Below are 26,233 nucleotides of genomic sequence, written 5' to 3'. Positions count from 1 at the left end.
CCTGGGCGACAGAGCAAGACTCTAACTCAGAAAAAAATTTTTTTAAAAATTTGGTTTTGAAGGACTTCTTTCAATTATTTGCTGGGATTTTGAGTCAGTTTTCCCACCAAGAAGCTGCAGCATAGACAATGCAGACAATGCAAGAACCAAAGATTAGAACTAAAATAAAAAAACACTTACAGAAATACAATATAGTAGAAAGAGCCCTTTTCTCCACAGCAACGCATCCCTTCCCTTAATCCTCAAAAGAAAGAAAAGTTTCAAGAAGCTATAAACAAGCATAAAAGACTCAAACTAGGACTGATGAGAGAGGATGCCCCATTCAGAGTAAGGAATTATGAGTAACAAATTAACAGAACTGGGCAATGATCACCAACAGCTACTAACATCACAGGGAACCAAATATTATGCACCTACTGATCCAAGTACCATCTATAAAGTATTCCCCTCATCCCCTGCAAAAGAAGCAAGAGAAAGAATATATTATAATACAATCTGATCAAGCTTCTAAATCTAATACCAATTAACTAGAAACCCAGGGGTCAGAGAAAAACGTTTACCACTACCACCACAGGAATCCAAAGGAATGTAACTGCTAAATCCAGACTGGGAAAACTTCTTTTGTAACTAATAATCTGCTAGGGAAAAGAAATGGAGGGGGAACCTACAGATTACAAAACAATGCAGAGACCTTATTTGGCTCTTGATCTGACACATTTATGAGATAATAGAGAAATCTGAACACTGACTATCATATTACATTAAGGAACCCTTCCTTTTATTTTTTAGTGTGGTAAGTTTTTCGGTTTTCTTTCCTTCAACAGTGAAGCTGACTGGGAAACTGGAGTGCTAAAAAGTTAGAGTACAGAAAGGGAACTCTAATATTAATATAGCTGAATGGATCTGTCCATAATGCACTGAATTTGGCCTACCCGGAACTTAAATATAAATTGTGAGATTGCAACCACCAGATCAGCTTTGCTTGCTTGCCAGCCAACTTTTTCTCCACTGATATAAACTCTATAAATAGGTCAAGAGTGATAATGGCTGCTCAAATCACTTCATATTGCAGATATTACTACTTCTGGCATGTACCTGGACCTGCACCAGGGCTGTGAATAAACTAGCATCAAGTAAGAAGCCAAAGAAGTTATCAAATGCAAAAAAAAAAAAAAAGCACTGTGGCTAATGACTCTCTAAAGTACTCAAAAGCATCATCAGTGTAAATCAAGAATAATTTAAAACAGAGGTTCTTTTAATTTTTAAAAATAATTTTTTAATAGAGACAGGGTTTCACTTTGTTGCCCCGGCTGGTCTAAAACTCCTGGGCTCAAGCTACCCTCCCAACTCTGCCTCCCAAGGTGCTGAGATTACAGGTGTGAGCTACCATGCCTGGCCCTAAAACAAAGGTTCTAAATTTTTTCCAAGATTTCTGCCCTGGTCATTTTCTATCTCCTTCAGAAGACAACTCACATAGAGATGGATAACCACATGCCAGGAACTGAGGTCCCAAGATAAAAGCTGCCAAAACTCTCTCCACTATACACATCCTCAGGCTCACTGCAAAGTACTTAGTTGATTTCAGCAGAGAAAAATAGTAAGAAACCCTTGACAATAAATTGTTGATTTAAGAACAAGCTGGCCGGGCGCGGTGGCTCACGCCTGTAATCCCAGCACTTTGGGAGGCCGAGGCGGGCGGATCTCGAGGTCAGGAGATCGAGACCATCCTGGCTAACACGGTGAAACCCCGTCTCTACTAAAAATACAAAAAATTAGCCGGGCGTGGTAGCGGGCGCCTGTAGTCCCAGCTACTCGGGAGGCTGAGGCAGGACAATGGCGTGAACCCGGGAGGCGGAGCTTGCAGTGAGCCGAGATCGCGCCACTGCACTCCAGCCTGGGCGACAGAGCGAGACTCCGTCTCAAAAAAAAAAAAAAAAAAAAAAAAAGAACAAGCTATGTTTCTATGCTAGGCTAAAACTAAGGCAGACAGGATACTGCTTAAAATTTCAACCACATGAAGTTTTTGTTCTTAATACAGAAAGAAAAACAATCCTGTTTTCCTTAAATTTTAGTCCACACCCAACTTCCCTATCCCCGACAATACCTTTCTCTAATTATAAGGCACCTAACAAAATGCAGACTCCAGACATTATTGTAAAGGTCATTTTTTTAAACTAGTCAACTCAGTAAAAAAATAACTTCTACTGGTCACTTTGGTCAGTATCTTGTTTCTCTAATGCTAACTATGCTAATAAAAACTTAATTTCAGCCAGGCACAGTGGCTCACATCTGTAATCCCAGCACTATGAGAGGCTGAAATGGAAGGATCACTTGGGCCCAGGAGTTGGAGACCAGCCTGGCCAACATAGTAAGACCCCATCTCAATCAATCAATCAATCAAAATAAACTTAATTTCTAGACTATCCAAGCACAATTCTAGTTTTTTCTTTTTTTTGAGATGGAGTCTCGCTCTGTCGCCCAGGCTGGAGTGCAGTGGCGCGATCTTGGCTCACTGCAAGCTCCTCCTCCCGGGTTCATGCCATTCTCCTGCCTCAAACCTCCCGAGTAGCTGGGACTACAGGTGCCCGCCACCACGTCTGGCTAATTTTTTGTATTTTTAGTAGAGACGGGGTTTCACCACGTTAGCCAGGATGGTCTCGATCTCCTGACCTCATGATCCGCCCACCTCAGCCTCCCAAAGTGCTGGGATTACAGGCATAAGCCACCATGCCTGGCACAATTCTAGTTTATATACATTCTTAGGAATGTCTGCTCTAAGTTTTAACAGATTTAATGTTGTTTCTCTCTGAACAACAATCAGAACTTAATACATGAACTTGAATTACAAGCAACTGTATTTTGCAAATGAACTGGCATTACAAAAAAACGACATTTCCCCCCCCCACCTCCCGAGAGGGAGTCTTGCTCTGTTGCCCAGAGCTGGAGTGCAATGGCATGATCTCTGCTCACTGCAACTTTCACCTCCCAGATTCAAGCAATTCTCCTGCCTCACCCTCCCAAGTAGCTGGGATTACAGGCGTGCACCACCACACCCATCTGATTTTTGTATTTTTAGTAGAGACACGGTTTCATCATGTTGGCTAGGCTGGTTTCGAACTCCTGATCTTGTGATCCACCTGCCTCGGCTTCCCAAAGTGCTGGGATTACAGGCATGAGTTACCATGCCCAGCCCAAAAAACGACATTTAAGTTTCCAGCCTTTTCAAGCTTAGAGATACCAAGAAAAATGCTATTTTCTAATACCTTATTTAAAATGAATTTATAAGGGAAAACACTAGTTCCATACTACCGTTGTTTGGTTATGCAGTACTTTTTTCCCTTATAATCTACTTTCTCTTCTCCACATTTTAGAGCAGGAAGGAAACTCAGAAATCATCTGGTTCACTAGGTTGAGTTCTGTGGGCAGAGACTGCTTGCTTGTTTTGTTTTTATTTTATTTATTTATTTATTTTTTTTGAGACAGAGTTTCCCTCTTGTTGCCCAGGCTGGAGTGCAATGGCACAATCTTGGCTCACCACAACTGCCTCCCAGGTTCAAGAGATTCTCCTGCCTCAGCCTCCCAGGTAGCTGGGATTACAGGCATGCGCCACCATGCCCAACTAATTTTGTATTTTTAGTAGAGACAAGGTTTCTCCAAGTTGGTCAGGCTGGTCTCAAACTCCGAACTTCAGGTGATCCACCCGCCTCGGCCTCCCAAAGTGCTGGGATTACAGGCGTGAGCCACCGTGCCCTGCCCCAAACTGCTTATTTTATGTGCCCATTACCACCTGGCACATAAATGCTCAGTAAATGGGTTTTTAATTTAACCAGGTATAAATACCACATATGCATTAAGTCCCTGCTGATAGATTTCCACTTTAGATTAATTGTCACTTAACTAGAAAATACTCATTTAGGTAGGTTTTAAAATTATTTAAAGTCAAGTTAATAATTTAGGAATTTACACCATCTACCTATTAAGTGGCAGAGTCTGAGCAAAGAGGAATGAGGTCCCTTATTTTGAACAGACATGAAAGAGAACAGAAACAAAACTTAAAACACTGTAAATTAAAGCCAAAAATCCTAACAACTAATCAAACAACTTATCAAATCTCAGTTATATTGGCTACTTTAAAGTATTTTAAAATCACATTTACTATTATCAGCTGCTACAAATATGTTCCGATAAATCTGTATAACACATAGATCACATAGTTTCCTCTCCTAGCAGTTCAGGAATATAGAAGAGAACTTTAGGCCAGGCGCGGTGGCTCACACCTGTAATCCCAGCACTTTGGGAGGCTGAGGCGGGCAGATTACCTGAGGTCGGGAGTTTGAGGCCAGCCTGACTAACATGGAGAAACCCCTTCTCTACTAAAAATACAAAATTAGGCAGGCGTGGCAGCACATGACTGTAATCCCAGCTACTCGGGAGGCTGAGGCAGGAGAATCGCTTGAACCCGAGAGGCGGAGGTTGCGGTGAGCGGAGATGGTGCCATTGCACTCCAGCCTGGGCAACAAGAGCAAAACTCCGTCTCAAAAAAAAAAAAAAAAAAAGATTACTTTTTAGTTTCACCCTGCTCCTGCTCCTGCTCCTTACTTTTACAAGGCCCTGTAGGCTGAGTGTGAAAACTGACTGACTGAACATCAATCCCACTTCTGCTGAGAGAAGCTGCCCACACAGAAGTAAAAAACACTGCTTAAGTGGAATCATAAGAGTTCTGAAAAAGTAAGGAAAAGAGGTACAGGTAAAGGCTAAAAGGATTCAGAAGAGTATCATGACAACAGTCAAACTCAAAACCAAGACTGGAAATTGACAACTAAAGAAAAATAACTATCAGATTTATTTAATCTGATGACCAAGAAATCAAAATAAATAAACCAAACTAAAATAAATAAAACCAATAAAATTTATATTCACTGGGCTGGGCTCAGTGGCTCACCTCTGTAATCCTAGCACTTTGGGAGGCCAAGGTGGGCGATCACTTGAAGTCAGGAGTTCAAGACCAGCCTGGCCAACAGGGTGAAACTTCGTCTCTACCAAAAATATAAAAAATTAGCTGGGTGTGGTGGCACCCGCCTGTAATCCCAGCTACTCGGGAGGCAGAGGCAGGAGAATCACTTGAACCCAGGAGGCAGAGGTTGCTGTGAGCGGAGATCCTGACACTGCACTTCAGCCTGGGTGAAAGGGCAAAACTCCATCTCAAAAAAAATTTGTATTCACTCAACTTAAGGATAATAAAGAAAAATATTTTTGTTGTTTTTTTTTTTTGAGAGTCTCAGGCAGTGGCATGATCACCACTCACTGCAGCCACAAACCCCTGGGCTCAACTGCTCCTCCCATTTCAGCCTCCTGAGTAGCTGGGACTACAGGCGTGTGCCACCACACCCAGATAATCTTTTAATTTTTCTGTAGAGACGGTTCTGCCATGTTGCCCAGGCTGGTCTCCTGGGCTCAAGCAATCCACCGGCCTCAGCCTCCCAACATGCTGGGATTACAGGCATGAGCCACTGCGCGTAGCCCCAGAAAAATCTTTAAAAAGTTATGTCAGGGCCAGGCATGGTGGCTCCCGCCTATAATCCCAACACTTTGGGAGGCCGAGGTGGTGGATCACCCGAGGTCAGGAGTTCGAGACCAGCCTGGCCAACATGGTGAAACCCTGTCTCTACCAAATACAAAAATTAGCCGGGCATGACGGCACATGCCTGCAATCCCAACTACTCAGGAGGCTGAGGCAGGAGAATCACTTGAACCCAGGAGGTGGAGGTTGCAGTGAGCGGAGATTGTGCCATTGCACTCCAGCCTGGGCATCGCAGCGAGACTCTGTCTCAAAAAAAATAAATAAATAAAAATAAAAGGAATGCCTATCTCATTCTTCACATTCTACCTGGAATTCTTTCCTCCAAAAAGAAGAAAATTCCCAACCCATTAGCGGACTAATAAGGTACCTTTGCAACTTGGCCCTATCTCCATCTGCCCTATCCATTCCTTTTGAAAACTCAAGGCACTGGCCCCACTTAACCATTCAAGTGCACTGATAATCATGACTTTGGTTAGGCTGCCCTAGCCTGGCATGCTCACCTGGAAATCCAACTCGAACCTCAGGTTTAAATGTCTAAGCTCCTTAAGCACCAGGTGGCCTTGTTGGTCTTATTCACCACTATAGTTCCTGCAACTAGAGCACTGCTGGCACACAGTAAACACTCAATAAATTGTTGTTGTGAGAATAAAGACTCTCCATATGAATTATTATTTTTTGAAACAAGGTCTCACTTTGTTGCCCAGGCTGGAGTGCAGCGGCACAGTCACAGCTCACTGTAGCCTCAACCTCCTGAGCGATCCTTCCACCTCAGCCCCACAAGCAGCAGGGACTAAAGATGCATACCACCCCACCCAGCTAAGTTTTTAAATTTTTTATAGAAATGGGCTCTCAAGGCCGGGCACGGTGGCTCACACCTGTAATCCCAGCACTTTGGGAGGCCGAAGCAGGTGATCACTTGAGGTCAGGAATTCGAGACCAACCTGGCCAACATGGTGAAACCACATCTCTACTAAAAATAAAAAATTAGTCAGGCGTGGTGGCATGCGCCTGTCTTAGCTACTTGGGAGGCTGACATGGAAGAATCATTTGAACCCGGAAGGCAGAGGTTGCAGTGAGCCAAGACCGCGCCACTGTACTCCAGCCTGGGCGACAGAGTAAGACTCCATCAAAAAAAAAAAAAAAAAAAGTAAAGAAAAAAAGAAAGAACAAACGAACAAAAGAAGAAAAAGAAAGGGGCTCTCACTATGTTGCCCAGGCTGATCTCAAACTCCTGAGTTCAACTGATCCTCCCGTCTCAGCCTCCCAAAATGCTGGGATTAGAGGTGTGAGCCACTGTGCCCAGCCCCTTACAAATATTTTATCCACTCTATTTTCTATCCCCCTTCTATATAGCTCTCCCCTTTTATAGTCTCACAACTTTTTATTCATAGTATCATATGTACTTCATTTTGCCTAGAGAATTACAGTAACCCAAGAAACTTTATTTGGTCCCAAACTCTTTCCTAAAATAACAGAAGATAATGAAATCAGTATTCCTTAAAGGAACACATTAAAAATCCAACATTTAGGCCGGGTGCAGTTGCTCACAACTCTAATCCCAACACTTTGGGAGGCCAAGGCAGGAGGACTGCCTGAGCCCAAGAGTTCAAGACAAGTCTGGGCAACATAGGGAGACTCCATTTCTACAAAAAATTTAAAAATTAGCCAGGCGTGGTGGCTCACACCTGTAATCCCAGCACTCTGGGAGCCGAGGCAGGCAGATTGCCTGAGGTCAGGAGTTCGAGACCAGCCTGACCAACACGGAGAAAACCCGTCTCTACTAAAAATACAAAATTAGCCAGGCGTGGTGGCACATGCCTGTAATCCCAGCTAATTGGTAGGCTGAGGCAAGAGAATCGCTTGAACCCAGGAGGTGGAGGTTGCGGTGAGTGGAGATTGCACTCCAGCCTGGGCAACAAGAACAAAACTCTGTCTCAAAAAAAAAAAAAAAATTAAAAATTAGCTGAGTGTGGTGGCGTGAGCCTGTGGTCTCAGCTACTTCGGAGGCTGAGGTGGGAGGAATGCTTGAGCTCGGGAGGTTGAGGCTGCAGTGAGCTGTGATCATGCCACTGCACTCCAGCCTGGGTGACAGAGCAAGAGTGTCTTTAAAAAAAAAAAAAAAAAAAGCACACACACACATTTTTCACCTTTTACAGGTTTTTCTCAAGTACTGTCTATTCAGTAAACATGAATACATGCTATTTCCATATCCTCAGTTATGTGCAGGAAAATGAGGAAGATCTAAGATGATTTACCAAAGGTTTGGGTCTCTAGTGTACATGAATTCCAAACTTTAGAAAGAAGAATATTGAAATTGCCTATTTATCAAGTCTGTTCATGCACGTGTCAAAAAAAGCTGTAAGATTGGGAATCCCAACAAAACAACTTCTTGTATAATGAGTAACTACAGAAGCGCACAGAATTTACTAGTCACACAATAAAGAGACTGAAAGTACCAATATCACTATTAATATTAGAAGCAAGAAACCTTTGAAGGACACGCATTAGCCCTCAGTTCTAATGGAACTGCATTAAATTAGAACCTAAAGCTGAATTTATCTTTACTATATGGGTTTTGAATTAATCATAACCATAAAACAAAGAGTATTATGACAGTTACTCTCACATAAATGCATGTTAAAGTAATATAAAGTGAATAAGTAACAACTACACGGTGAACTTATTCTAACAATGGAGAAAGTTTCCAGCTCCAATATCCAGTCCATCCTATTTTTCACAAAAAGTTGTCAGAAAAAATTTTTTTTCCCATTAAGAAATCTGATTCAGGCCAGGCGCCACGGCTCACGCCTGTAATCCCAGCACTTTGGGAAGCCAAGGCGGGCGGATCACGAGGTCAGGAGGTCAAGACCAGCTTGGCCAACGTGGTAAAACCCCGTCTCTACTAAAAATACAAAAATTAGCTGGGCGTGGTGGCGCGTGCCCGTAATCCCAGCTACTCGGGAGGCTGAGGCAGGATAATTGCTTGAACCAGGACCCCAGAGGCGGAAGTTGCAGTGAGCCGAGATCGCACCACTGAACTCCATCCAACCTGGGTTACAGAGCGAGACTCCATCTCAAAAAAAAAAAAAATGTTGTTTTTTTTTTTTGTCCTGAGACTCCTCAGGACATCAGGCAGTAACTATCAATTGTAGGCCTCTAAAAATGCTTGTTAAACCAAAAGGCAATGCTCTGATTACTGGAGGAATCTAGATTGCCAAGATCAGCAAAACTACATTAGAAAGTTAATAGCTTCCAGCCTTAAAATATCCCAAGAGAAGAAAGGGAGTGATTCTGTTAGCATGTACCCAATACTACACAATAAAAGCCTAAGCAAAATTGGCAGATGTTTTTGTAATTAAGAGGTCCAACCTTGACGAAGTATCATCAGTAGGATTTTAATTCTACTGGGTAAGAGGATTCAGAAAGCAAAAGGTCAGGCAAAAAACGAAAAACCCATCCAAACAGAAACTGCTCAAGGATCTGGTAGGGCTCGTACCGATGTTCTCTACTTCAACCTGTGAGCATCAATTTTGTGATGGGGGCTGCCGGGGACGGGGGTCGGGCCGGGGTGTGGACAATTTAAAAGTGAGAATGAATGGCTTGCGTAAAGGCGATAGTCTTTAACACGGGTTCGTCAGTGTACATCCTCGCCGGTTTTGAAATAAAGTTGACAAACTCCCCAGAAGCGGTCTATTTTGGAGACTGACACATCTCTCGCATTGACTGGAGGCGCCTGCCGACCGAAGGTAGTGGAAGCGCCGAGAGGCAGGCGGCGCCAAGCTTATAAGAAAGCCTTTTCTCCCTCCACCAAGGCCACTGCGGCCGCGGCGCCGGAGCTCTCCGCTGCAGGGGCAGGTGTCGGCGCCAGACCCCCTACTCTCGGAGCTGGCGGAGTTGCCGCCACTGCTTCCCCCGCGGGCCTAGGAGCCGGAAAGTTGCGTGAAGACAACTCCAGGGCCGTGAAGTCGCTTCCCCCCGCAGCCCGGGGACTGCGGCACCTCCAGCCTCCCCTCAGCACCCCCGGAAAAGGACTCGCCTCAACCCGGCCCCAGCGTCTGGGGGCTTGGAGTGCCGGAGCGAACTCCGCCGGGCCGGGAGGACGCTAGGGTCACCAACGGCGGACGAGCAAGGAGGTCGGAGAGGTGCGATGCCCCAGCGTCAGCCGGCAATCCAGGCTGCGAGTTCCCGGCGTCCACCAGCCAGGCCCGCTAGGACCCCAGCGTCCGGACGCCGCAGAGCCCTCACCGCGGCCCGCAGCCCTCCGATTCGCCCCGACCCCTCCCTGGGACGCAACCCGGGCCCCCCAACTCGACCAGTAGCCAGGCCGCGGCCCTGCGCCCCTTCCCGCCTCACCTGCGCTCCGCGGCGACTCCGTGCCTTCTCGCTCACTCCGCGCGCGCCCCGTCGGGGCACGCACCGAACCCCCGGCCGGGACTCTTCCCCGCTGCGGTGACTCAGGACGCGATGGCCACCGCCGCCTTCTCCTCCTCGGAACAAGCCCCGGCAGCGAGCAGTGGGTCGCGGTCAGAGCCCCTGCCGGGACCAAAGTGAACCTCGCCGCCTCCGCAGCCTCTACCACCAAGTCCCTTCAGTCGTCCGCGCCGCCCCCAAGAAAATGTCACCAGAGGCCGTTCCGCTGGGCGCCTCACTTCCGCCCGGAAACACAGAGCGCGCGTCGGCCGGCTAGAGAGGCAGCTGCGCCGGAGACCTCTGGAGACTGGCGCCCGAGGCCCGAGAAAAGCCAGACAGCGCCATCTGGCGCGATGGAACCCGCGCTCCTCCCGCTGCAGACCGCGGGGCGTGAAGGCGCCGGCTCCCCGGGCTTCTTTCCCGCGCTCCCTCCTTCTGTTGAGACCGTCACCTTCCCGAAATGTCTTTCCCGGGGGGTAGGAAAGCCACTCAATGCAAGCCAAGGACAATGCCTTCAGCAAAGGACAGCGCTCCCTTTTCTGTGCGCTGCTCAGTACTCACCCCCTCCTGAAGCCCTTCCGAAAGCAGCTTGCGGTGTCTGAATCCCAGAGTCGCTCCAGCGGAGAGCCCGTGCCCTTCTCTCCCCGCTTTTTCGCGGATGCCGATAGCTGGGCTCGGGGAGACTCGGCTGAGCTCTTCTCGGGCAGCGGGACTAACATCTGCTCAAGTTTCTGCCCGGGCACCTTGCAGGCCTTGCAGATCGACCGCCACCTGCTGGTGGGACGGGGCCCGCTGGGGAGACCCCGCTCTGCCCCGAATTCCGCCTCTGCAGTCGCCCTCCGATTTGCAGTCAGCCCTGGGGAGGGTGGGGGAAACGAGGTGGACCCGAACCCCGAAAAAGGGGAGGAGGGCGCAGGCCCACTGGCGGGTGGAGCGTTTCCCAAGGAGGAGCAGGAGATGCTGAAGACATATCTCAAGACTCAAGATCTGGCCAAGGACCCGCGCTCCCCCAAAGCAAAGCAGTGTTTTGAGAAGAAAAATAATAATAATAAAGCTTTGAGGAGGAAAATGTAAACGGTCTTTACCTTTACAGAGCTGTGCTGGAACCTCGGATGAGACCCGTCAAGAGGAGATTCTGAAAATCTCACACCACTGGGTCCGCACTCCCCTAAATATCAGTCTCCCCCTTCAGACCAGGCCCCTTAGTTCCCCCACTTCACTCATTTTTTCTGACTGCCTACAGGAGTGCGAGTTTTTCATCCCCAACTACAAGAATAAATTAAGAAAAGAAAATAACTTTTATTATACCAGGCACCTTGCATTTAAATGGGTTAAATCCACTGAATCCTCATTACAACTCATAACAACCCTATGAGTTGGATGGCGTTACTAGTCCCAAATTGCAAAGGTGGAAACTGAGGCACAGTGACCTGCCCAAGATGACACATCCAAGTAAGTGGCAGTGTTGGATTCCAACACAGGCAGAGCTTACTTTCTTAACCACAGCCACCAACTGCCTCACTGAGAATCACAGAGAACGTAGTGTGTGCTAGCTAAGTAGTTTATCCGTGTATGTTATTTCACTCGTTCATTCATTTATTTACTTTCTGCTAGCTGAGTCCTCAAGGGATTTGAGAGGTTATGGGGTAGTGACAAGAGCCCAGCCTATTTCAGGAAAAAAAGAAAAGAAAAGAAAAAATCACACTAAGATCACAACTTTCAGTCTGGAAATTAATGAATGTGGACTAATACATTGAGTTTTTAAAAGATTCCTTGACAGTCTGATCTAATCAATGCTGCAGAAATACTGAAGTAGGACCCTGACTACTGAGATACCATCTTGGGTCCTTCTCCTGATTTTTGTTTTTTGTTTTTTGCTTTGTGGTTGTTGTTTCTTTGTTTTTTGTTTGGTTGGTTGGTTTTGGTTTTTTGGTTTTTTTCTTGAGACAGAGTCTTGCTCTGTCGCCCAGGCTGGAGTGCAGTGGCGCGATCTTGACTCACTGCAATCTCTGCCCCCCGAGTTCAAGCGATTCTCCTGCCTCAGCCTCCCGAGTAGCTGGGATTACAGGTGCACGCCACCACACCCAGCTAATTTTTTGGTTTTTTAGTAGAGACGGGGTTTCACCATGTTGGCCAGGCTAGTCTCAAACTCCTGACCTCAGGTTATCCACCCACCTCAGCCTCCCAAAGTGCTAGGATTACAGGTGTAAGCCAGCGCACCCAGCCCCTTCTCCTGTTTAATACCAATAAGTCAATTTCCTACATCGAATGGCCTTTGTATATTTTTGGAGGCTAGGGCATTTGATATCCTAATTACTAATATTTTTATTACTACTATATTTCCATTATTAAATGGTACAGTTACTTGCTTCTTCCCCTTCTTCTGTAGGAGCAGAAGGGATCCTACTTCTGCCTCAAAGTCTTCTGTGTATCCAATACTTAGCTCTACAAGCTCCTGAAATGCCATCTCTCCCATAAAACCAGCTCAGCCCAGACACAACCCCCGTCACCACTACCCTTATTACCCCCTCCATCCTGGCCTTCCACTGTGGGTCAGGACTCCCCTGCTCACACACACTCTCCTACAAACATGTCTGCCCTTGGTCTATCTGTAGGGTTACTACTAAACCATATTCGTCATCCTCTCAACTTCTGTCATAGCCCTAGAGGCCAGAGCCAAGCCTGTCAGAATCACTCTTCACCATCATTTTTTGCACCTGATATACCGCCTAGCCTGGGGCTAAGCCTGCAGCAGGTACCTGCCAGCTGTGGTGGCCTGGACAGTAGCATCAGGGCATGGCTGGTCTGGCTTTGACTGTAACCTGATCTCTCCTGACTGAGCAGGTTACTTCTACCATTTGCCCTGTAAAATGGACACAATTATGAGAACCACTCTAGAGATGATGAAAGTAGGGGGAGACGAGGGGAGGGAACCCTCATTTCTGGGCTCTGGGCTGCCCCCTCCCTTCCATCTCAGATTGCTAAGAATTGGGCAACCTAAGGCCAGGCGTGGTGGCTCACACCTGTAATCCTAGCACACTGGGAGGCCAAGGTGGGCAGATCACCTGAGGTCGGGAGTTCAAGACCAGCCTGGCCAACATGGTGAAACTCCATCTCTACTAAAAAAAAAAAATACAGGCCGGGCACGGTGGCTCACGCCTATAATCCCAGCACTTTGGGAGGTTGAGGTGGGCAGATCACCTGAGGTCAGGAATTCAAGACCAACCTGGCCAACGTGGTGAAACCCCGTCTCTACTAAAAATACAAAAAATTAGCCAGGTGTGGTGGTGCACACCTGTAATCCCAGCTACTCCAGAGGCTGAGACAGGAGAATCACTTGAACCCTGGAGATGGAGGTTGCAGTGAGCCAAGACTGTGCCACTGCACTCTAGCCTGGGTGGCAGAGCGAGACTCTGTCTCAAAAAAAAAAAAAAAAGAAAAGGCTGGGCACTGTGGCTCATGCCTGTAATCCCAGCACTTTGGGAAGCTGAGGCGGGCGGATCATGAGGTCAGGAGTTTGAGACCAGCCTGGCCAACATGGTGAAACCCCATCTCTACTAAAAATACAAAAACAAATTATCCAGGCATGGTGGCGGGCGCCTGTAGTCCCAGCTACTCAGGAGGCTGAGGCAGAAGAATCACTTGAACCCAGGAGGCGGAGCTTGCAGTGAGCCCAGATCACGCCACTGAACTCCAGCCCGGGCGTCAGAGCGAGACTCTGTCTCAAAAAAAAAATTAGCCGGGTGTTGTGGTGCGCTCCTGTAGTCCCAGCTACTCGGGAGGCTGAAGCAGGAGAATCGCTTGAACCTGGGAGGCGGAGGTTGCAGTGAGCTGAAATTGTGCCACTGCACTCCAGCGAGACTCCGACTCAAAAAGAAGAAGGGGCAACCTGGCCTCCCTCAGCGTAACCACCCACCCCCTCCATAGCCAGCACCCACTAGGATCGCCCAGGACCTGCTAGAAGGCAGTGGCCTCTGGGGAAATGCTGACCTTCTGCACAATAGTAGCCACAGAACCTCAGACAAGTCACCGCTTCCAGGGTTAACATGACTCGCTCTGCCTCACAGCGTTATTCCATGGGATTAAATGGCCTCCTCCAACACAAGGACATCCAGAAGCATTCTAAGGACTCTGAGTAGTGGAAGATCAGACAGTTGTCAGGACCAGGGGCTCTGGGGTTTGACAGATGTGACGTTGGACTGAGTTCCGCCTCTCTAGCAGAGTGACCCTCAGGCAGTTATGTAACCTCACTGAGCCCCATTGTCCTCGCCTGCCAGACATGGATGACCCCCCAGTACTCCCTTGCAGGCTCTGGAGGAGTGAGGGTAGAATGACTCATGATTTCAGCTCTCAGCTCCATGCTCGGCTCAGACAGAATGCTCTAGAACGAGGCTGCCGCTCTGATGGCAGCACTCCAGGCCAGCACCTTCTAGGCCGCAGACTCTCAGTGGTCAAATACAGTGAAATTTCCATCTCAACAGACTCATTTTTCCAGAGCAGCAGGTTCACGTGGAACCAGAATGGAACAGTGCAGAAGGATACCATGAAAGTGTAGCCAAGGGTGACTGGGAGGGGGCCCCCTTTCCCCCACAAACCTCTAGCTCCCCACCCTGGTTCTCTGGGCTGGCCAATTAAGACTGGTCTGTCTTGCGTAAAGTACTCTGAAACTCAGCTCCAAGTCTCTCTTTCTAACCAGGTGATTCCCCTGAAACTCCATCTATTTAGAAAGTCTGTAAGTTCTGAAAATGGGGGAAAAAAAGTGAAAATAAATGCAAAGGACAGTTTCATTTTTTGTTTGCTTGGTTATTTTTTGTTGTTGTTGTTATTGTTTTTTGAGACCGGGTCTCACTCTATCTCCCAGGCTGGAATGCAATGGCACAATCACAGCTCACTGCAGCCTCAACTTCCTGGACTCAAGCAATCCTCCCACTTGAGCCTCCGAAGTAACTGGGACTACAAGCACATGCCACTATGCCCAGCTAATTTTTAAAAAAATTTTGTAGCTGGGCGCGGTGGGTCATGCCTGTAATCCCAGCACTTTGGGAGGCCAAGGCAGGCAGATCACCTGAGGTCGGGAGTTCGAGACCAGCCTGACCAACATGGAGAAACCCCATCTCTACTAAAAATACAAAATTAGCCGGGTGTGGTGGTGCATCCTTGTAATCCCAGCTACTCGGGAGGCTGAGGCAGGAGAATCGCTTGAACCCAGGAGGCGGAGGTTGTGATGAGCCAAGATCGCGCCATTGTACTCCAGCCTGGGCAACAAGAGTGAAACTCCCTCTAAAAATAATAATAATAATAATAATAATAAAAATGTTTGTAGAGACAGGGTCTCACTATGTTGCCCAGGCTGGTCTTGAACTCCTGGACTCAAGACATCTTCCCACCTCGGCCTCCCAGTGTTGGGATTACAGGTATGAGCCACCATGCCTGGCCCATAGGACAGTTTTTAAATTTAACAAGTATGTATAAGCCTCTCATATTTTAATGAAAAGAATTGCCCTGTGTGGCATAGTGCCTGACCTTGGGGGACCTCCTGGGTGGAGCAGAGGGTCCTCTGACACCCCATTTAAACTAGCACCCACACTCCCCATTACTGCACCCGTCTTCTTGTTAACACGTGCCCTCATGTGTTCCTGCTTTGCATGCTCTCTTTCGCTTTCATTGGACACACCAGAGGGACGAGCGGCCAGGGGGCGGGGTCCATGCTGTCTGATCGTGCTCAGTGCCTCACGGAGAGACCCCAGACACACTCAGTGCAAGTGTAGTGAATGGAGGAAGTAGACCTAAGATTCCGAAACCTACAAGGATGTCAAAACAAGGAAGTGGTGCCAGGTGCCAAGTGGGTTAGAAGCCAGGAGGAAGGAGGGACCCCTGCAGACAAGGCAGTAGGGGAATGCCTCAGGGAGGGTCTGAAACCTGCCTGCAGGTGGTTAAAAAGGAGGAAGACTCAGTGCCTTGAGGGCAGAGCCAGGTCATCCTTCTTCACTGCCCCCTTGGTGTCCAGCATAGAGCCTGGCAGATGTGACAGCCAAAAAGAGTTTGTGTGATTGAAAGGACAAGTGTGGAGAGAAGTGACTTTGTGGGAGGGGTGGGTAAGAGGTAGAAAATCCCCTGGGATGCTGGGCGCGGTGGCTCATGCCTGTAATCCCAGCACTTTGGGAGGCCGAGGTGGGCAGATCACGAGGTCCGGAGATCGAGACCATCCTGGCTAACACGGTGAAACCCTGTCTCTACTAAAAGTACAAAAAAATTAGCCGGGTGTGGTGGCAGGTGCCTGTAGTCCCAGCTACTCAGGAGGCTGAGGCAGGAGAATGGCGTGAACCTGGGAGGCAGAACGTGCAGTGCGCCGAGATGGCACCATTGCACTTCAGCCTGGGCGACAGAGCGAGATTCCGTCTCAAAAAGAAAAGAAAAGCCCCTGGGATATTTGGAGGACAACTACCCAAGGGCCAGATGCCTGCAGCTGGACAGCAGAGGAGTGAGGAGAGAGAAGGCTTCAAGGGAAGTTGGGGGATTGAATGAGAGCGTAAGAAGCCTGGGATTTATTTTTTATTTTTATTTTTAATTGTATTTAATTTTATTTTATTTTGAGACAGAGTTTCGCTCGGTCACCTAGGCTAGAGTAGTGCAGTGGCATGATCTCAGCTCCCTGCAACCTCTGCCTCCCGGGTTCAAGTTATTCTTCTCCCTTAAGCCTCCCAAGTAGCTGAAACTACAGGCGCCCACCACCACGTCTAGCTAATTTTTGTATTTTTAGTAGAGACAGGGTTTCACCATGTTGGCCAGGCTGGTCTTAAACTCCTGACTTCAAGTGATCGCCTTCCTTGTCCTCCCAAAGTGTTGGGATAACAGGCGTGAGCCACCGCGACTGGCTGAGACACTGTTTTGGAAGAAAGGGCTTGGTAAAAGCTTCAAAGCCCTTGTAACATCAGCTTTATAGAGACTGTCTTCACCTTCCTCTCCCCAGCTCCCAAAACTACAGTATTTAAGTAAAGACAAAATTAGGGTATCTGTGGTAGAATAAAAAATACGCATTTGGTCTTTGCCCCAGTTCCTAGCACAAAGCTCTTAAGAGCCTCAGGATCTCCTGAGTAGTAGGAATGTCCTTTGTTATTCAGGACGAGCTCCTTTCAGCCACACCTGAGTCTGGCTCTTGGAGAGTCCCTAGATAGCTTCTGGATGAGGGCTGGTCACCACAGGAACCAACCATATGATTAGAGAGAGGGTTGGAACATTCAGCCCCCTCCCCACCCACAACCTCCCAGGATGGAAGAGGGGTTGGAGATTGAGTTCAATCACCAAAGGCCAAGGAAACTTCAGTAAAATCCCCAAAACCACGTGTCAGAGAGTTTCCAGTTGGTGCTGGGAGGATGGCCCACTGGAGAGGGCATGGAAGCTCAAAGCTACCATCTGCCTTTCTTCCTTGCCTAAGGCAAGGAAGGATATTATAAAGGATCCAACTCGGGACCTCCCATTTAGGTTCCTGAATTGAATCCTTTATAATAAGCTGGTATTAGTAAGGAAAGCACTTTCCAGAGTTCTGTGAGCCCTGCTAGTGAATTATCGAATTTAAGGGGGGAGAGGTCATGGGAACCCCCAAATTCACAATCTGCTAGACGTAAGTATGGAAGCCCAGGCACCTCACTTGTGGCTAGCATCTGAAGTGGGAGCAGCCTTGTGGTACTGGGCCCTTAGCCTGTGGGGTTCGAAATAACTCTGGGTAGTTAGTGTCAGAATTGCGTTAAATTGAACTGAATTGCTTGGATACTCACTTGCTGTCAGAGAATTAGAAAACTGGTACCAGAAAAAAAAAATACAGGATTCTAAAACTTTGACTTCATTTTACTTTTTTTATTTTTATTTTTATTTTTGAGACAGAGTTTCGCCCTTGTTGCCCAGGCTGGAGTGCAATGATGCAATCTCAGCTCACCGCAACCTCTGCCTCCTGGGTTCAAGCGATTCTCCTGCCTCAGCCTCCTGAGTAGCTGGGATTACAGGCATGCACCACAATGCCCAGCTAATTTTTTGTATTTTTATTAGAGATGGGGTTCTCCATGTTGGTCAGGCTGGTCTTGAGCTCCTGACCTCAGGTGATCCACCTGCCTCAGCCTCCCAAAGTGCTAGGATTACAGGGGTGAGCCACCACACCCGGCCTTTTTATTTTATTTTATTTTAATTTTTTGGAGATGGAGTCTCACTCTGTCACCTGACTGGAGTGCAGTGTCGTGATCTCGGCTTACTGCGACCTCTGCCTCCCTGGGTTCAAGCAATTCTCCTGCCTTAGACTCCCGAATAGCTGGGACTACAGGCACATGCCACCACGCCCAGTTGACTTTTGTATTTTTGGTAGAGACAGGGTTTCACTCTGTTGGCCAGGCTGGTCTCGAACTCCTGACCTCAGGTCATCCACCGGCCTTGGCCTGCCAAAGTGCTGGGATTACAGGTGTGAGCCACTGATCCTGGCCTATTTGTTTATTTTTACTGTTTTATTTTTCGAGACAGAGTCTCGCTGTGTCACCCAGGCTGGAGTGCAGTGGCACGATCTTGGCTCACTGCAACCTCCGCCTCCTGGGTTCAGGCAGTTCTCCTGCCTCAGCCTCCTGAGTAGCTGGGACTACAGGCACATGCCCCCATAGCTGGCTAATTTTTGTATTTTTAGTAGAGATGGGGTGTCACCCTGTTGGCCAGGCTTATCTTGAACTCCTGACCTCAGGCGGTCTGCCTGCCTTGGCCTCCCAAAGTGCTGGGATTACAGGCGTGAGCCACCGTGCCTGGCCTATTTATTTTTATTTTTATATTGTTTTTAGAGACAAGGTTTCTCTATGTTACCCAGGCTGGAGTACAATGGCATGATCATAGCTCACTGTAACTTTGGATTCCTGGGCTCAAGCAATCCTCCCACCTTAGCCTCCTAAGTAGCTGGGACTAGGGGCACATACCACCATGGCCAGCTAAATTTTTTTTTTTTTTTTGTAGAGACAGGGTCTCACTATGTTGTCCAGGCTGGTCTGGAGCTCCTGGCCTCAAGTGATCCTCCTGTTATGGGGCGGGGTGGGGGTCCTTGCTCCCAGAGCTCCCAAGATGAGAGCGGGCTGCTTCCAAGATGGCGGCAAGCCTTTTGTTCTCTGACCTGGGGTTCTTGGCCTCACGGATTCCAAGGAATGGAATCTTGGGCCATGCAGTGAGTGTTATAGCTCTATTAGAAGCCGTAGGTCATGGAAGAGAACCATGGAACCCAGTGACTAGCGTTCAGCTCGATTAGGACAAACCCGGGCACTTAGCTGTGCAGGAACAATGGCAAGCCTCTAGCCTGATTGGGAGTGGCAATGGGTGCCTCGCTGGATCAGGAGCACAGAGGACACCCTGCCGGATCCAAGGGATGGAAGTCAGCGGCGGGTCTGCAGCAGCGGCAAACAGCAGTGGTGGACGGCGAGCCAAAGCTCAGCTCCAGCCGTAACAAACACGGACCAGAAGAGAGTGCAGTTGCAAGATTTAATAGAGTGAAAACAGAGCTTCCATACAAGGGAGGGCACCCAAAGAGGGTAGCAGTTGCCAACTGGAATGCCTGGGTTTATATCCCGATCATTATCCCTCCAACTGTGCTCTCAGGCAATAGATGATTGGCTATTTCTTTACCTCCTGTTTTTACCTAATTAGCATTTTAGTGAGCTCTCTTTACTATCTGATTGGTCGGGTGTGAGCTAAGTTGCAAGCCCCGTGTCTAAAGGTGGAAACGGTCACCTCCCCAGCTAGGCTTAGGGATTCTTAGTCAGCCTAGGAAATCCAGCTAGTCCTGTCTCTCACTCCTGACTTGGCCTCCCAAAGAGCTGGGATTATAGGCATGAGCCACTGTGGCTGGCCTGACTTTAAACAAATATGTTATATGTGGTTTGAACTGGATATGTTATATTAAGCAAGACCAGTCATAGGGCAAATCTCTTATGAGGATTCCTTGCCTTCCTTCTGTGTGACCCTCTCTACCTTTTATTTAGGTGGCAGTCAAAGCGGCCATTCCCCCAGACACCAGAAGGTGAGTTGGTTTCATGCTCTGCCTCTCCCAGGGGTCTTGAATTATAAAGGAGTGCCTCTGAGGTGGAATCCATGGGAATTCATCTTTCCTGGTGACATTTCAGGTAAAGTAGTGGGTGGGGAAAATATTACCAGGTGGGGACCATCCCAACATTCCTTGTATGCACACATGATTACGTGGCCGTCTTCTCTAGGTGGGTATTAAGAGAGCCAAATGATGCGTGTTGTTCGATTTTATTCTAAAGGTATTCATTGGAAGCCTGCCCACTAACCACAAGGCACATTGTTAGGCTCTTGTCATATAATCCTCATGACAATGAGCAGGACAGGTAGGTTTTACAGAGGAGGAAACTTAGGCTCAGAGAAGACAATTCACCTAAGCAAGTCACATGGGCTAAAGGTCAGGGAGGGAGTCAGGATTCCTGGAAGAGAACATGGTCACCTCCCTCAAGATTACTGCTGTCTGTCTAAGAACAGGGCTCAACCTAGAAACACATCACAATAGCAGAGGGGGTCGATGCAGAATAGGGACATGTCGCATGGAGAAATTAATTCCCAAGAGCACCAAGGACTTCTTGGAAGAGGAAGCTTTTGACTAGGGCCTTGGAGAAAGAGCAAAGCTTCCACAGATAGAGATGAAGAGAAAGGTATCCTGGGCAAAGTCTGGCATAAGGGAAGGCTGGTATCAGGGAAGTGCAGGGCACAGCCAGACTCCAAAACAGGTGTGTCTCTCATACAAATGATACATAAGGGTCATGTTTTGGGCCCTTATCCCCTCCCCTCCAATTTTGTTTTTGTGTTTTTGCTTATTCATGCCAAGAATGTACATTTGTATAGAGCTTAACTTGAACCCTCTTATAAGGAGGATTTCATTAGCTCCTCTAAACAGCCGTGAAAGGTAGTTAGGTTAGGTGGGTATTGCTACCATTTTGCAGAGATTATACAACTGACACCAAAAGATTTCAAATAAATGCCTATTGAATGAGTGAATGAATGAATGAATGAATGACTTGCCCAAGGCCACCAGCACTAAATGGGAGAATAGGGACTAAACCTCATTTTGCTCCTCCAAATCCCAAACTCTTTTCACTACTGTACATATCTGGGGGACTTAGCAGTGCCATCGTGTCTGTGTATTGGGGGTGGGGAATTAGACTCATTATTGTGTTTTATAATGTGCTGATCATCTGAAAAAACTCCGGGCAGGAGAACAATACAAGCATTCATTAAAGTACTTCAATAGACTGACAGCAGCAACAATAACCTAAAATTAAATGAAGCAGAGTATCTCATGTGAGTCCTCTCTTGAGGAGTCTGGTGCAAAGGCACCAGGCCTTGGGGAAATAGAATGGGACTCCCTAGGAGAAAGACAAATAAGAGATTTACAGAACCTGGTTGGAGGTAGGGGACAGCAGGCTAGGAGGGCCCCCACCAGCCAGGCGACAAACCACCAGGACCACAGGTCTCTGGGCAGCTTTCAAAAGCTCCACAATTCATGAGTAGCTATAATTTACTGGTAACCACCAGTAAGCACCAGCCTAGAAGCAACCTCAGAGATCACTATCGTATTTTAAAGAGTCCCAGCTGGGCACGGTGGCTCACGCCTGTAATCCCAGCACTTTGGGAGGCTGAGGCAGGCAGATCACAAGGTCAGGAGACCGAGACCATCCTGGCCAACACGGTGAAACCCTATCTCTACTAAAAATACAAAAAATTAGCTGGGCCTGGTGGCAGGCGCCTGTAATCCCAGCTACTCGGGAGGCTGAGGCAGGAGAATGGCGTGAACCTGGGAGGCGGAGCTTGTAGTGAGCCGAGATCATGCCATTGCACTCCAGCCTGGGCGACAGAGTGAGACTCCGTCTCAAAATAAATAAATAAATAAATAAAGTAAAAAAAAAGAGTCTCAACATAATGGCATCTTTGTACTAACTTCACTTTTTGGAGAAATGTGTCCTTAAAGTGCATAGTACAGCTGCTCTAGCTTTTTAATTCTGCTGGTGGTTTCTTTCATTAGTTCTTCGAGTCACCAGAAGGGCAGAAGGCCAGCTCGGCAGGGAGGCTTACCTAAATCCATCCCTGGGATATCAGGGAGGCCTCACAGAGTGAGGCCAGGCCCACCACAAGTCCAGGATGCCTGTAAAGCTGGAGGGTGAGCTGCAAATCTGGCCCTATCCCTTTAACCCAAGAGAGCACACACCCATGCACTTTGAGTCAGACTGAGGGGTATGTAAGGTGCATACGGCCAGTCTCTGCCTGCAGACAACTAAGACTGTCAGAGGTGTTTGAACCAGAGCGACTCCATCTTGAATAAGGGCAGAGTAAAATAAGGGTGAGAGCTACTGGCTGCATTCCCAGGAAGTTAGGCATTGTAAGTCACAGGATGAGATAGGAGGCCGCCACAAGATACGGGTCACAAAGATCTTACTGATAAAACAGCATGCGGTAAAGAAGCTGACCAAATCCCACCAAACCAAGATGGTGACAGAAGTGACCTCTGGTTGTCCTCACTGCTCATTATAAGCTAATTATAATACATTAGCATGCTAAGAGACACTCTCACCAGTGCCACAACAGTTTACAAATGCCATGGCAACATCAGGAAGTTACCCTATATGGTCTAAAAAGGGAGGAACCCTCAGTTCCAGGAGAATTACCCATCCTTTTCCAGGAAAACTCATGAATAATCCATCCCTTGTTTAGCATATAATGAAGAAATAACCATAAAATAGCCAACCAGCAGCCCTCGGGGCTGCTCTGCCTATAGAGTAGCCATTGTTTTATTCCTGCAAGCTCCACCTCCCGGGTTCACGCCATTCTCCTGCCTCAGCCTCCCAAGTATCTGGGACTACAGGTACCCACCACCATGCCTGGCTAATTTTTTTGTATTTTTAGTAGAGACGGGGTTTCACCACGTTAGCTAGGATGGTCTCCATCTCCTGACTTCATGATCTGCCTGACTTGGCCTCCCAGAGTGCTGGGATTACAGGTGTGAGCCACTGCACCTGGCCTTTTTTTTTTTTTTTTTTTTTTTTTTTTTTTTTTTTTTTTTTTTTTGAGATAAAGCTTCACTCTTATTGCTCAGGCTGGAGTGCAATGGTGCAATCTTGGCTCACTACAACCTCCACCTCCCAGGTTCAAGTGATTCTCCTGCCTCAGCCTCCCGAGTAGCTAGGACTAGAGGTGCCCACCATCACACCTGGCTAATTTTTTGTATTTTTAGTAGAGACAGGTTTCACCATGTTGGCCAGGCTGGTCTCAAACTCCTAACCTCAGGTGATCCACCCACCTCAGCCTCCCACAGTGCTGAGATTACAGGTGTGAGCCACCACGCCCGGTCTGTTCCTTTACTTTCTTAATAAACGTGCTTTCACTTTACTGTATGGATTCACCTGGAGTTCTTTCTTGCGCAAGATCCAAGAACCCTCTCTTTGGGTTTGGATTGAGACCCCTTTCCGGTAACAAGACCTGTTAGTGAAATGATCAGAGGCCAAGCAAGGTGGCTCACACCTGTAATCCTAGCACTTTGGGAGGCTGAGGTGGAAGGATTGCTTGAGCCCAGGAGTTCAAGACCAGTCTGGGCAACATAGGGAGACACTGTCATCTCTACAAAAAAAATTAGCTGGGCATGATGGTGTGTGCCTGTAGTCCCAACTATTCTGGAGGCTGAGGTGTGAGGATCACTTGGGCCTGGAATGTTGGGGCTGCAGTGAGCCATGATCTCACCATTGTGCTAAGCCTGGGTAACACAGTAAGACCCTGTTTCAAAAAAAGAAAAAAGAAACAAACAGCAGTTTCCTGAATGAGTTGCCTTCACTACAGGAAGCCTTACCTAAGCAAATATATGAACCCAAAGTTTGTCTTTGGTGTGTCCTTCCCTGCTATGCTCATGACCTCTTAAACCCAGCCAGTGCCTTCTCTCATCATTCAAGTCCCCAGGACCTCAGCCCTCTTTGCCCCTCCTCACTTCCAATAACCAAACCTTCCTGGCCTAGGACTCAATCTCTAAGGCTTCCATACTCCATGTCTTAACAACGATTAATTACAGAAACTAATTCTTACTAGAGTGGTAGCTGGCTAATATACTGCCCTTCCCAGGTGACAAAATACTCTGTCTGTCTAAAACAAACACTTCTCTAGAGGCAGTCAAGGAGTGGCATACAGGGTAGGAATTTCAAAGAGTAAGGCAGCTCAGCTCGGGAGAGGGAGATCTTTTTGTTGAGTCACATTTTTTGTTTTGTTTTGTTTTGTTTTGTTTTTGTTTAAGATGGTCTCACTCTGTTGCCCAGGCTAGAGTGCAGTGGCGATCACAGCTCACCACAGTCTCGACTTCCCAAGCCAGGTTTTTTGTTTTGTTTTTTCCTCACTGCAACCTCTGCCTCCCAGGCTCAAGGAATTCTCCTGTCTCAGCCTCCCTAGTAGCTGGGACTACAGGCACACACCATCATGCCCGACTAACTTTTGTAATTTTAGTAAAGACGGGATTTCACCATATTGGTCAGGCTGGTCTCAAACTCCTGATCTCAGATGACCCACCCGCCTCGGCCTCCCAAAGTGCTGGGATTACAGGTGTCAGCCACCGTACCTGGCCCCCAAGCCAGGTTTTATAGAATCCTCAAATTATAACATTCTGGTGGCCTAAGAAAGCCAGTCTAACACACACACACACACTCGTGGATTCTTACTGATTCACGAATCCAACTATTTTCTAGTCCTGGTGTACCAGGAACCAGGAAAACACAAAGCTCCAGAATTTATTTATTATTATTATTATTTTTTAATTTTAAAAAAATTTTTGAGTCTTACTCTGTCACCCAGGCTGGAATGCAGTGATGCAATCTCAGCTCACTGCAACTTCCGCCTCCTGGGTACAAGTGATTCTCCTGCCTCAGCCTCCTGAGGAGCTGGGACTATAGACATGCACCACCATGCCCTGCTAATTTAACTCTAGAATTTATAATACAAAAAGACAAGAATAACTTAAAGGAAAAGAACAATAAGAAGACAATTGAGCTGGGTGCAGTGGTCCATACCTATTAGCTACTCTGGAGGCTGAGGCAGGAGGATCGCTTGAGACCAGGAGTTCGAGGCTGCAGTGAGCTATGATTGCTCCACTGCACTCTAGTTCTGGATGACAGGGCAAGACATCTTCTCTAAAACATAAACATAAAAAAATTAAATTTTAAAAAAGAGGACCATTGAGAGCTAAAGCTAAATCTGTGCATTGATATTATTAGAGCTATATTAATTCACAAACGGAAAAGATCATTGTGGAAATGAGCCCACAATGGACTCATAGTGTGGAAAGAGTCCCACACTATTGTGGGATAAGACTGGGTCTAAAGTGTAGATGGAATACAAGTATGGAATGTTCCAGGCCTTTACAAAGGGTACTGAAAATGTTCCCCTGGAACCCTTTTCTTACTTTTCCAAAGATTTCCACTTAATTTCAGAAGCTTCTAGAATCCATCTCCTCAAATCCATCCAATCCTGGGGGCTATATTGATGGCGGGGAGCAACCATAACCCTAACTTGGGGGGCCACTGCCACAAGAACTGTAGGAAACTTGTTTCCATTCTAGCAGGTCATGACCCTTTTATAATCCTGTTCCTTCAGCCTGCCCTTTGGGAGAGGTGTGTTCTCAGCTAGAAACTCTAAATTGGTATTGTTGAACTGGAAGAGTCAGGAACGCTCAGGAGACAGCTTATCATCATGGGAGGCCCAAAAGAGATTGCCCCAGGCTACAAGGGGGTGGGAATGTACAATTACGGCCAGGGCCACTCATCCCTGCCAGTGGGCCTGCCAGAGTCTTGTAGCAGCAAGAACTCTGTACAATTCAGGGCTCATTCTCACCCTAGCCAGTTCTAGGAGTTCGGCAGAGGCCCCGGCTGCTAAAGGGCTGCCTCTGCCCTGCTCACGTCTCTCCCTGAAACAAGGACTGTTTATGGTTGCTTTGTCTTCTCCTCGGTTGTCCTCCTGAGACTGCCCCCAGAAGGCTGACAAGAATTGTATGCTGGGTTCTGGACAGAAATATAGTTGTAATTAAACACTAATCAGGCTGCACTCTGCGCACTTTCTTGTTGCTAAAAGTCACTAGTTCCTGACCATTTGCATTGCCTTTTTGCCTACAGGTAGGATCTCTGACATTAGGGTCATAAGACTAATAATTGATTTGCATCCCCATGGTTCCTGGCTAGAGTGCAGTGGCGCCAC

The 26,233-nt window shown here is 47.5% G+C and overlaps 1 protein-coding gene across 6 annotated transcripts in view; it reads right to left on the bottom strand.

Annotated features, from left to right (window-relative positions):
* ARK2N (arkadia (RNF111) N-terminal like PKA signaling regulator 2N) overlaps positions 1–10,757 on the bottom strand; it is a 94,026-nt gene extending 83,269 nt beyond the window's left edge. For 2 of the 6 annotated variants that reach the window (XM_063795621.1, XM_063795623.1), the window contains exon 1: positions 9,935–10,190. The gene's annotated coding sequence lies outside the window, so the exon portion shown is untranslated. Of the gene's footprint in view, positions 1–9,934 lie in introns of all 6 variants that reach the window. The other 4 variants (XM_001145465.8, XM_063795622.1, XM_009433934.5 and 1 more) reach the window with 4 other exon arrangements.
* Between the last annotated feature and the right edge of the window lie 15,476 nt (positions 10,758–26,233).

This window comes from Pan troglodytes, chromosome 17 (genome assembly GCF_028858775.2).
Source record: "Pan troglodytes isolate AG18354 chromosome 17, NHGRI_mPanTro3-v2.0_pri, whole genome shotgun sequence".
NCBI classification, from domain to species: domain Eukaryota; kingdom Metazoa; phylum Chordata; class Mammalia; order Primates; family Hominidae; genus Pan; species Pan troglodytes.
Note: the sequence above shows the minus strand (reverse complement) of the source record. Positions and strands in the feature narration are given on the sequence as shown.